At 51.2% G+C, this 12106-nt stretch overlaps 1 pseudogene; it reads left to right on the top strand.

Moving 5' to 3' along the window:
* LOC106593594 (CCR4-NOT transcription complex subunit 2-like) overlaps nucleotides 1-12106 on the top strand; it is an 88034-nt pseudogene that overhangs the window by 51307 nt on the left and 24621 nt on the right.

The following is a 12106-nucleotide window of genomic DNA, read 5'->3' as shown; positions in this document are numbered from 1 at the left end:
ATTAATCTATGGATTTCACATGACTGGGAATACAGATATTCCTCTGTTGGTCACAGATACTGTAAAAATAGGTAGGCGCATGGATCAGAAAAGCAGGCAGTATTTGGTGTGACCAGCATTTGCCCCATGCAGCACAACACGTCATCAGGCTGTTGATAGTGGCCTGTGAACACGCTGTCGTACATGTCGATCCAGAGCATCCCAAACATGCTCAACGGGTGACGTGTCTGAGTATGCAGGCCGTTTTCAGCTTCCGGGAGTTGTGTACAGATCCTTGCGACATGGGGCCGTGCATTATCATGCTGAAACATGAGGTGATGGCGGCGGATGAATGGCACGACAATGGGCCTCACGATCTCGTCACGATATCTCTGTGCATTCAAATTGCCATCAATAAAATGCTATTCTGTTCATTGTCCTTAGCTTATGCCTGCCCATACCATAACCCCACCGCCACCATGGGGCACTCTGTTCACAACGTTGACGTCAGCAAACCGCTCGCCCACACAAAGCCATACACGCGGTCTTCCATCTAGTAGAGCCAATTGGCCTGGTCTGACAGAGGGTAGGTGACGTAGCCTATACAAGAGAGCTGAAGTACAGGAGCAGAATAAGGAGCCCTCCTTATTTAACATTAGATACCATTTTATCCCACAAAACAGATGACTTTCTTTGTAAAGTGAATGGAAAAGATCTTTGACTGAACCCCCTACCAGTTTCCTTCTCTTGTAAGTGACCTGAAAGAGAAGTGAATGAACCTCCACTAACATGCATCTCCTGCTCCCTGTCTTCCAGATGCTGGCATCTCCATCCCCATCGTCGTCAGGTCAATTGTCGCAGCTTGGTGCCAGTTTATACGGGCCACAAAGTAAGCACTGCTCGTCCGCTGTCCCTACACCATCCCTGCATGGCTTTGAGCACGCCACTGCTTAGCCTGCATTCTGCCACTGCTTAGCCTGCATTCTGCCACTGCTTAGCCTGCATTCTGTCACTGCTTAGCCTGCATTCTGTCACTGCTTAGCCTGCATTCTGTCACTGCTTAGCCTGCATTCTGTCACTGCTTAGCCTGCATTCTGTCACTGCTTAGCCTGCATTCTGCCACTGCTTAGCCTGCATTCTGCCACTGCTTAGCCTGCATTCTGCCACTGCTTAGCCTGCATTCTGCCACTGCTTAGCCTGCATTCTGCCACTGCTTAGCCTGCATTCTGCCACTGCTTAGCCTGCATTCTGCCACTGCTTAGCCTGCATTCTGCCACTGCTTAGCCTGCATTCTGTCACTGCTTAGCCTGCATCGCCACGCTTAGCCTGCATTCTGCCACTGCTTAGCCTGCATTCTGTCACTGCTAGCTGCTGCCACGCTTGCCGCATTCTGCCACTGCTTAGCCTGCCTTCTGCCACTGCTTAGCCTGCCTTCTGCCACTGCTTAGCCTGCCTTCTGTCACTGCTTAGCCTGCCTTCTGTCACTGCTTAGCCTGCCTTCTGTCACTGCTTAGCCTGCCTTCTGTCACTGCTTAGCCTGCCTTCTGTCACTGCTTAGCCTGCCTTCTGTCACTGCTTAGCCTGCCTTCTGTCACTGCTTAGCCTGCCTTTTAGAGCTCTGGTCAAAAGTAGTGTACTTAATAGGGAATAAGATGCCATTTGGGACATAACACGTCCTCCGGTCTGATCCTTTAGCTGGGTCAATATGTCCTACCTATGGCATAATGCTCTACAGGAAAGGATTGCGATCAATTCTATATCCTGTTCAGGAAGTGGATTGAATTGGCTGAGTTGAAAGTGTAATTGAGGCCGACCTTGGTACACAGATCAATATAAATACAGTAGTCCTCTGGGTTTTGGACCCGTTCCATGTTGTCACTATCGTCTTCTCCTGTCAGCTGTTGTCTTGAAACACTCAGTCTCTGTTTCTCCCAAGTATTTTAAAGGATTATAACCTAGCGTCTTCAGAGTTTACCAGTCCAAAGCCTGTTTATCTCCGACTCTAACCCACTGCCTTTCTCCCCTGTCTTTCTGTGTATGTCTACTGTATAAAGGAATATAGCTGACCATTTTAAAGCCTGTATCTCTCCAACTATAACCATCTTTCTCCCCTGTGTGTCTGTTGTCTGTGTGACGTCCAGGTGCCCTAGGGTTCCCTATGAGGGGCATGAGCAACACCACTGCTCAGTTGAATCGTAGCTTACCACAGGGCAACCAGCTACCGAGCCATGTTACCCCTGCCACTGGAGTCGCCCCCACAATGTCCCTCCATACTCCTCCCTCGCCAAGCAGGTACACCCCTCCACTTACAGGCCATGTACTGACATTTACATTGACAGTCACCTAGTTGGCTCTGGAATTCATCTCAGCATGTCTGGTTCTACCAACTTGATTCAGCTGACTGAAGCATTAAGTTGCTTGGCAAAAGGAACATCTTGTTAATGACAGTGCAGCTGTCAGCAGCCAGGTGAGCTCCTCCCTATGGGGTTAGGACTGTTGTTTACTGGGTAAATATCACTCATCGTGCCTAATAAAAACAAGGTTTTGATGAATCAGCAATTTTTATTTCGTTCTCTTTTTATCTGACGTGCTTTTCATGTTGTCCTGATCACGCCGCCCTGATCACATCCATGTCTCTGAGATGTCTCTTTCTCTGTCTCTCTCTCTCTCTCTCTCTGTGTCTGTCTCTCTCTCTGTCTCTCTCTCTCTGTCTCTCTCTCTGTCTCCTCCACTGTAGGGGCATCCTACCCATGAACACGCGGAACATGATGAGCACCCCTCAGCAGGTGGGGCGCCAGGAGGTCATGGTGGGGGGCATGCCTAGTGGGGGCAGGACCAACAGCCTGGGCAGCTCGGGCCTGGGCAGCTCGGGCCTGGGCAGCCCCAACCGTGCCTCTCCCAGCATCATCTGCATGCCCAAGCAACAGCAGTCACGGCAACCTTTCACCATCAACAGGTAACACTAGAATGAAGCCAGACCGTATCAATGGGGGATGTATTGAACATTGTGAAGACAGGACATAGAAACCATGAAGACCTGTTGGTTACATATAATAAAGGCAGGCTTTGAACAGGTGAGACAATGAACAGTATAAAGACATGGAATAGAAGCCAGTCAAACCTTTTTCCTCCCTACTACAGTATAATGACATGGAATAGAAGCCAGTCAAACCTTTTTCCTCCCTACTACAGTATAAAAACATGGAATAACAGCCAGTCAAACCTTTTACCTCCCTACTACAGTATAAAAACATGGAATAACAGCCAGTCAAACCTTTTACCTCCCTACTACAGTATAAAAACATGGAATAACAGCCAGTCAAACCTTTTTCCTCCCTACTACAGTATAAAAACATGGAATAACAGCCAGTCAAACCTTTTTCCTCCCTACTACAGTATAAAGACATGGAATAACAGCCAGTCAAACCTTTTTCCTCCCTACTACAGTATAAAAACATGGAATAGAAGCCAGTCAAACCTTTTTCCTCCCTACTACAGTATAAAGACATGGAATAACAGCCAGTCAAACCTTTTTCCTCCCTACTACAGTATAAAAACATGGAATAACAGCCAGTCAAACCTTTTTCCTCCCTACTACAGTATAAAAACATGCAATAACAGCCAGTCAAACCTTTTTCCTCCCTACTACAGTATAAAAACATGGAATAAAAGCCAGTCAAACCTTTTTCCTCCCTACTACAGTATAAAAACATGGAATAACAGCCAGTCAAACCTTTTACCTCCCTACTACAGTATAAAAACATGGAATAACAGCCAGTCAAACCTTTTTCCTCCCTACTACAGTATAAAAACATGGAATAACAGCCAGTCAAACCTTTTTCCTCCCTACTACAGTATAAAAACATGGAATAGAAGCCAGTCAAACCTTTTTCCTCCCTACTACAGTATAAAAACATGGAATAACAGCCAGTCAAACCTTTTACCTCCCTACTACAGTATAAAAACATGGAATAACAGCCAGTCAAACCTTTTACCTCCCTACTACAGTATAAAGACATGGAATAACAGCCAGTCAAACCTTTTACCTCCCTACTACAGTATAAAAACATGGAATAGAAGCCAGTCAAACATTTTACCTCCCTACTACAGTATAAAAACATGGAATAACAGCCAGTCAAACCTTTTTCCTCCCTACTACAGTATAAAAACATGGAATAGAAGCCAGTCAAACCTTTTACCTCCCTACTACAGTATAAAAACATGGAATAGAAGCCAGTCAAACCTTTTACCTCCCTACTACAGTATAAAAACATGGAATAACAGCCAGTCAAACCTTTTTCCTCCCTACTACAGTATAAAGACATGGAATAACAGCCAGTCAAACCTTTTTCCTCCCTACTACAGTATAAAAACATGGAATAACAGCCAGTCAAACCTTTTTCCTCCCTACTACAGTATAATGACATGGAATAACAGCCAGTCAAACCTTTTACCTCCCTACTACAGTATAAAAACATGGAATAACAGCCAGTCAAACCTTTTCCTCCCTACTACAGTATAAAAACATGGAATAACAGCCAGTCAAACCTTTTACCTCCCTACTACAGTATAAAAACATGGAATAACAGCCAGTCAAACCTTTTACCTCCCTACTACAGTATAAAAACATGGAATAACAGCCAGTCAAACCTTTTTCCTCCCTACTACAGTATAAAGACATGGAATAACTGCCAGTCAAACATTTTGCTTCCATGGAATAAAGACAAACATTATCACTGGGTTAGACACAACAACTGACAAGTGTCTTCACTGACATTTTCAACTTCTCCCTGACTGAGTCTGTAATTCCTACATGTTTCAAGCAGACCACCATAGTCCCTGTGCCCAAGAAAGCAAAGGTAACCTGCCTAAATGATTACCGCCCGTAGCCATGAAATGCTTTGAAAGGCTGGTCATGGCTCATCAACACCATCATCCCGGAAACCCTAGACCCACTCCACACTGTCCTTTCTCACCTGGACAAAAGCAACACCTATGTGAGAATGCTGTTCATTGACTACAGCTCAGCGTTCAACACCATAGTGCCCTCAAAGCTCATCACTAAGCTAAGGATCCTGGGACTAAACACCTCCCTCTGCAACTGGATCCTGGACCTCCTGATGGGCCGCCCCCAGGTGGTAAGGCTAGGTAACAAACACATCCGCCACGCTGATCCTCAACACGGGGGCCCCTCAGAGGAGTGTGCTCAGTCCCCTCCTGTACTCCCTGTTCACCCACGACTGCATGGCCAGGCACCACTCCAATGCCATTAAGTTTACTGACGACCCAACAGTGGTAGGTCTGATCACCCAAGTCATAGGCTGTTCTCTCTGCTACCACACGGCAAGCGGTACCGGAGCGCCAAGTCTAGGTCCAAAAGGCTCCTTAACAGCTTCTACACCCAAGCCATAAGACTGCTGAACAATTCATCAAATGGGCACCTGGACTATTTACATTGACCCCCCCCCCCCCCTTGTTTTTACACTGCTGCTACTCGCTGTCTATTATCTATGCAGTCACTTTACCCCTACCTACATGTGCAAATTACCTCGACTAACCTGTACCCCCGCACATTGACTCTGTACCGGTACCCCCTGTATATAACCTCATTACTAACCTGTACCCCCGCACATCGACTCGGTACCGTAACCCCCTGTATATAGCCTCATTACTAACCTGTACCCCCGCACATTGACTCGGTACCGGTAACCCCCTGTATATAACCTCATTACTAACCTGTACCCCCGCACATTGACTCTGTACCGTAACCCCCTGTATATAGCCTCCACATTGACTCTGTACCGTAACCCCCTGTATATAGCCTCCACATTGACTCTGTACCGGTAACCCCCTGTATAGAGCCTCCACATTGACTCGTACCGTAACCCCCTGTATATAGCCTCCACATTGACTCGGTACCGGTAAACCCCCTGTATGTAGCTTCCACATTGACTCTGTACGGACCCCGAAAGCCCACATTGACTCGGTACCGTAACCCCTGTATATAGCCTCCACATTGACTCTGTACGGTAACCCCCTGTATATAGCCTCCACATTGACTCTGTACCGTAACCCCGTATATAGCCTCCACATTGACTCTGTACCGGTAACCCCCTGTATAGAGCCTCCACATTGACTCGGTACCGGTAACCCCCTGTATATAGCCTCCACATTGACTCTGTACCGGTAACCCCCTGTATATAGCCTCCACACTGACTCGGTACCGTAACACCCTGTATATAGTCTCCACATTGACTCGGTACCGGTAACCCCTGTATATAGCCTCCACATTGACTCTGTACTGGTACCCCCTCTATATAACCTCCACATTGACTCTGTACCGGTACCCCCTGTATATAGCCTCCACATTGACTCTGTACCGTACCCCTGTATATAGCCTCCACATTGACTCTGTACCGGTCCCCCTGTATATAACCTCCACATTGACTCGGTACCGTACCCCCGTATATAGCCTCCATATTGACTCGGTACCGGTACCCCCTGTATATAGCCTCCACATTGACTCGGTACCGCCCCCTGTATATAGCCTCCACATTGACTCGGTACCGTACCCCCTGTATATAGCCTCCACATTGACTCGGCACGGTACCACCTGTATATAACCTCCACATTGGCTCTGTACCGTAACCCCTGTATATAGCCTCCACATTGACTCTGTACCGTTAACCCCTGTATAAACCTCCACATTGACTCTATACCGTACCCCCCTGTATATAGCCTCCACATTGACTCTGTACCGTACCCCCTGTATATAACCTCCACATTGACTCTATACGGTACCCCCTGTATATAGCCTCCACATTGACCCTATACCGGTACCCCCTGTATATAGCCTCCACATTGACTCTGTACCGGTACCACCTGTATATAACCTCCACATTGACTCTATACCGCACCCTGTATATAGCCTCCACATTGACTCTGTACCGTGACCCCCTGTATATAACCTCCACATTGACTCTATACCGCACCTGTATATAGCCTCCACATTGACTCTGTACCGGTCCCCCCTGTATATAGCCTCCACATTGACTCTGTTCCGGTACACCCTGTATATAGCCTCCACATTGACTCTGTAACGGTACCCCCTGTATATAGCCTCCACAGTGACTCTGTACCGGTACCCCTGTATATAGCCTTCACATTGACTCTGTACCGGTAACCCCCTGTATATAACCTCCACATTGACTCTGTACCGGTACCCTCTGTATATAGCCTCCACATTCACTCTATACCGGTACCCCCTGTATATAACCTCCACATTGACTCTTGTACCGGTACCCCCTATATAGCCTCCACATTGACTCTATACCGGTACCCTCTATATAACCTCCACATTGACTCTGTACCGGTACCCCCTGTATATAACCTCCACATTGACTCGGTACCGGTACCCCCTGTATATAGCCTCCACATTGACTCGGTACCGGCTCCCCCTGTATATAGCCTCCACATTGACTCGGCCGTCCCCGTATATAGCCTCCACATTGACTCGGCATGCCCCCTGTATATAGCCTCCACATTGACTCGGTACCGTACTGTATATAGCCTCCACATTGACTCGGTACCGGTACCACCTGTATATAACCTCCACATTGGCTCTGTACCGTAACCCCCTGTATATAGCCTCCACATTGGCTCTGTACCGTAACCCCTGTATATAACCTCCACATTGACTCTGTACCGGGTACCCCCTGTATATAGCCTCCACATTGACTCTGTACCGTAACCCCTGTATATAACCTCCACATTGACTCTATACCGGTCCCCCTGTATATAGCCTCCACATTGACTCTGTACCGGTAACCCCTGTATATAACCTCCACATTGACTCTATACCCGGTACCCCCTGTATATAGCCTCCACAATGACTCTGTACCGGTACCCCCTGTATATAGCCTCCACATTGACCCTATACCTGTCCCCTGTATATAACCTCCACATTGACTCTGTACCGTACCCTGTATATAACCTCCACATTGACTCTGTACCGGTACCCCTGTATATAACCTCCACATTGACTCTGTACCGATACCCCTGTATATAACCTCCACATTGACTCTGTACCGTAACACCCTGTATATAGCCTCCACATTGACTCTGTACCGATACCCTCTGTATATAACCTCCACATTGACTCTACACCTGTACCCCTGTATATAGCCTCCACATTGACTCTTGTACCGGTACCCCCTGTATATAGCCTCCACATTGACTCTGTACCGGTACCCCCTGTATATAGCCTCCACATTGACCCTATACGGTACCCCTGTATATAACCTCCACATTGACTCTATACCGGACCGCCATTGACTCTAACGTACCCCCTGTATATAGCCTCTCTCTCGCTCTCTCTGTCGCTCGCTTCTGTCGCTCTCTCTCTGTCGCTCTCTCTCTCTGTCGCCGCTTTCTCTCTCTCTCTGTCGCTCGCTTCTCTCTCTCTCTCCTGTCGCTTCGCTTCTCTTCGCCCCTGTCGCTCGCTTTCTCTCGCTCCTGTCGCCGCTTTCTCGCTCCCCTGTCGCTGCTTTTTCTCCCTGTCGCTCTCTCTCTCCCTTGTCGCTCTCTCTCTCCTTGTCGCTCTCTCTCTCTCTCCCTGTCGCTCTCTCTCTCTCTCCCTGTCGCTCTCTCTCTCTCTCTCTCTCTGTCGCCTCTCTCTCTGTCGCTCTCTCTCTCTGTCGCCTTCTCTCTCCCTGTCGCTCTCTCTCTCCCTGTCGCTTCTCCCTCCTGTCGCTTCTCTCTCTCTCCCTGTCGCTCTCTCTCTCTCCCTGTCGCTCTCTCTCTCCCCTGTCGCTCTCTCTCCCCCTGTCGCTTCTCTCTCCCCTGTCGCTCTCTCTCTCTCCCCTGTCGCTTCTCTCTCTCCCCTGTCGCCTTCTCTCTCTCCCTGTCGCTCTCTCTCTCTCCCCTTGTCGCTTCTCTCTCCCTCTCGCTCTCTCTCCCTCTCGCTTTCTCTCTCTCCCGCTTCTCTCTCCTCTCGCTTTCCCTCTCTCCCTTCGCTTCTCTCGCTGCTCGCTTTCTCTCTCTCTTCTCTCCCTGTCGCTCGCTTTCTCCCTGTCGCCTTCCGCTCTCGCTTCTCGCTCCTGTCGCTTTCTTCGCTCTTCGCTCGCTCTCTGTCGCCCCCTGTCGCTCGCTTTCTCTCTCTCCTGTCGCCGCTTCTCTCTCTCTCCCTGTCGCTCGCTTTCTCTCTCTCCCTGTCGCTCGCTTTCTCTCTCTCCTGTCGCTTCGCTCTCTCTCTCTCCCTGTCGCTCGCTTTCTCTCTTTCTCCCTGTCGCCGCTTCTCTCCCCTGTCGCTTCTCTGCGCTCTCTCTCCCTGTCGTCGCTTTCTCTCTCCCTGTCGCTTCTCTCTCTCTCTCCCTGTCGCTTCTCTCTCTCTCTCCCTGTCGCTCTCTCTCTCTCTCTCTCTCCCTGTCGCTCGCTCTCTCTCTCTCTCTCCCTGTCGCTCGCTCTCTCTCTCCCTGTCGCTTCTCTCTCTCTCCCTGTCGCTTCTCTCTCTCCCTGTCGCTTCTCTCTCTCCCCCTGTCGCTCTCTCTCTCTCTCCCTGTCGCTTTCTCTCTCTCTCTCTCTGTCGCCTCTCTCTCTCTCTGTCGCCGCTTCTCTCTCTCCCTGTCGCTTCTCTCTCCCTGTCGCTTCTCTCTCTCCCCTGTCGCTTTCTCTCCCCTGTCGCTCTCTCTCTCTCCCTGTCGCCTCTCTCTCCCGTGCTTCTCTCTCTCTGTCGCTCTCTCTCTCCTGTCGCCTTCTCTCTCTCCCTGTCGCTTTCGCTCTCTCCCTGTCGCCTCGCTTCTCCCTGTCGCGTCTCGCTTCTCTCTCTCCTGTCGTCGCTCTCTCTCCTGTCGCTTCTCTCCCTGTCGCTCCTCTTCGCTTTCGCTGCTCTCTGTCGCTCTCCCTGTCGCCGCTTCTCTGTCGCTTCCCTGTCGCTCGCTTTCTGCGCCTCCTGTCGCTCGCTTCCTCTCGCCCCTGTCGCTCGCGTCGCGCTCTCTCTCCCTGTCGCTCGCTTCTCTCCCTGTCGCCGCTTCTCTCTCTCTCCCTTGTCGCTTCTCTCTCTCTCTCTCTCCCTGTCGCTCTCTCTCTCTCTCTCTCTCCCTGTCGCTTTCTCTCTCTCTCTCCTGTCGCTTCTCTCTCTCTCCCTGTGCCTCTCTCTCTCTCCTGTGCTCTCTCTCCCTGTCGCTCTCTCTCTCTCCCTGTCGCTCTCTCTCTCTCCCTGTCGCTCTCTCTCTCTCTCTCTCCCTGTCGCTCTCTCTCTCTCCCTGTCGCTTCTCTCTCGTCCCCTGTCGCTTTCTCTCTCTCCGCTCTCCTGTCGCTCTCTCTCTCTCGCTCTGTCGCTTCCTCTCTCTCGCCTCTCTGTCGGCTTCCTCTCTCTCGGCGCTTCTATCTCTCTCTGTCGCTCGCCTCTCTCTCTCTGTCGCCGCTTCTCTCTCTCCCTGTCGCCGCTCTCTTCTCTGTCGCTCGCTTTCTCTTCCTCTGTCGCTTCTCTCTGTCGCCGCTTTCTCTCTCTCTCGTTCCTTCTTTCTCGCTCCTTTCCCTCCCGCTTCCTTCGCTTCCCGCTTCTGCTCTGCTTCTCTCTCTCCCTCCTCCTCGCTTCTCTCTCGCTTCCCCTGTCGCTCTCTCTCTCTCTCTCCCTCTCCTCTCTCTCTCTCTCTCTCTCTCTCTCTCCCCTGTCGCCGCTTCTTCTCTCTCCGCCCTGTCGCTCTTCTCTCTTCCTCTGTGCCGCTTCTCTCTCTCTTCCCTGTCGCCGCTTCTCTCTCTCTCTCCCTGTCGCCGCTTTCTCTTCTCTCCTGTCGCGCTTTCTCTCTCTCCCTGTCGCCGCTTCTCTCTCTCTCTCCTTGTCGCCGCTTCTCTCTCTGTCGCTCGCTCTCTCCCTTGTCGCGCTCTCTTCCCCCTGTCGCCTTCTCTCTCTCTCCCTGTCGCTCGCTTCTCCTCCCTGTCGCGCTTTCTCTCTCTCTCCCTGTGCTTCGCTCTCTCGTCGCTCTCGCCCTGTCGCGCTTTCTCTCTCTCTCTCCCTGTCGCCGCTTTCTCTCTCCCTGTCGCTCTTCTCTGTCGCTCCTCGCTCGCTCCCTGTCGCCGCTTTCGCCCCTGTCGCTGCCTTCTCTCTCTCCTTGTCGCCGCTTCTCTCTCTCCCTGTCGCGCTTTCTCTCTCCTCCCTGTCGCTTCGCTTTCTCTCTCCCTGTCGCCGCTTCTCTCTCTCCGTCCGTTCTCTCTCTCTCCCTCGTCGCTTTCTCTCTCCCTTGTCGCTTTCTCTCTCTCCCCTTGTCGCTTTCTCTCTGTCGCTTCTCCTCGCTTTCTCTCTGTCGCTTTCTCTCTCTCTCTCTCCTGTCGCTTTCTCTCTGTCGCTTCTCTCTCTCTCCGCGCTTTCTCTCTCCGTCGCTTTCTCTCTCCCCCTCCCTGTCGCTTTCTCTCTCCCTGTCGCCGCTTTCTCTCTCTCGCGTCGCTTTCTCTCTCTTCCTGTCGCCGCTTCTCTCTCTCTCCCTCGTCGCCCTCCTCTCTCCCTGTCGCTCTCCTCTCTCCCTGTCGCTTTCTCTCTCTCCCTGTCGCTCTCTCTCCCCCGCGTCTCTCTCCCCTCGCCTCTCTCTCTCCTCTCGCTTTCTCTCTCTCTCCTCGCTCTCTCTCCCCTCGCTTCTCCTCTCTCTCTCTCCCCTCGCTTTCTCTCTCTCCCCTCGCTTCTCTCTCTCTCCCTCGCTTCTCTCTCTCTCCCCGTTTCTCTCTCTCTCCCTGTCGCTTCTCTCTCTCCCTGTCGCTCTCGCCTCTCCCTGTCGCTTCTCTCCTCTCTCCCGTCGCTCTCTCTCCCTGTCGCTCTCTCTCTCTCTCCTCTCTCCCTTCGCCCCTCCCCTCCTCCCTGTCGCCTCTCTCTCTCTCTCTCTCTCTCTCTCCCTGTCGCTTCTCTCTCTCCCTGTCGCTTCTCTCTCTCTCCCTGTCGTCTCTCCTCTCCCTCCCCTGTCGCCTCGTCGCTTCTCTCTCTCTCCCTGTCGCTCTCTGTCGCTTCTCTCCCGTCGCTCTCTGTCGCTTCTCTCTCCTCGCGTCGTTTCTCTCTCTCTGTCGCTTTCGTCGCTTTCTGTCGCTTCCCTGTCGCCTCGCCCTGTCGCCTCGCTTTCTGTCGCTCGCCCCGTCGCCTCGC

This window comes from Salmo salar, chromosome ssa07 (genome assembly GCF_905237065.1).
Source record: "Salmo salar chromosome ssa07, Ssal_v3.1, whole genome shotgun sequence".
NCBI lineage: Eukaryota > Metazoa > Chordata > Actinopteri > Salmoniformes > Salmonidae > Salmo > Salmo salar.
The sequence above is the reverse complement of the archived record's forward strand: the minus strand, read 5'-3'. Positions and strand labels throughout refer to the sequence as shown.